This window comes from Egretta garzetta, unplaced genomic scaffold, assembly GCF_000687185.1.
Source record: "Egretta garzetta isolate BGI_Z169 unplaced genomic scaffold, ASM68718v1 scaffold53, whole genome shotgun sequence".
NCBI lineage: Eukaryota > Metazoa > Chordata > Aves > Pelecaniformes > Ardeidae > Egretta > Egretta garzetta.
In genome coordinates, this window is record NW_009259312.1 from 1,092,548 (window position 1) to 1,093,177 (window position 630).

A 630-nucleotide genomic window follows, 5' to 3' on the forward strand; every position below is an offset into this window, starting at 1 on the left:
TCCGCCCGGCGCCGCAAGCGGGGACGATCCCGGTGTAAACACAGCCGGGCGGGCAGGCCGGCTCAGTCGGCGCTGGGGGGGTTTCATTTAAACTTAGATCAAACAGGCAGGGAAGGATAAGCCCGTCATCGCAAGGGGACTCCTCCGGGAGGGCGTCACACGTACAGGGGCGAGTGCTGTTCTGTGCTATTCTTTTTTTTAATAACTCCTGGTATTTGTGTTGGCAGCGGCGCGCCTGGTTATTTTGGGACTCTGAAGCGCACGTTGTATTGGCAGGGTTTTGAACAAAAGGCTCCGCCGAGCCCAAGAGCCCTCGGTTATTCCTGAAAAGAGCGCGGAGCCCAACCTTCAGCCTCCTTCCCCGCGAGGTTGCGCGTCTGTGCGCGTTTCTCCGAACGGCAACAGCCCGAAAGTGAGGGAGATGGTGCAAAGGCGGCGTTCGCCACTCTCTCCGGGGCTGTGCATGTATTTCAAACAAAATGCATGCTGACTCACGATTTAAACTGTTTTGGTTTCTCATCCTGTGATTAAGATCGGGGTTTAGAGCAATTGCAGGGTTAACAAGGCGCTCGCTGACTCGGTCTCACGTCTGCTTCCGAGGCCGGGGCTGCCCCTCTGCCCCAGCCGGTA

At 57.5% G+C, this 630-nt stretch overlaps 1 protein-coding gene across 2 annotated transcripts in view; it reads left to right on the forward strand.

The window, feature by feature from the left end:
• MAMLD1 (mastermind like domain containing 1) overlaps nucleotides 1-630 on the forward strand; it is an 83,336-nt gene that overhangs the window by 686 nt on the left and 82,020 nt on the right. The gene's annotated exons all lie outside the window — the stretch shown is intronic.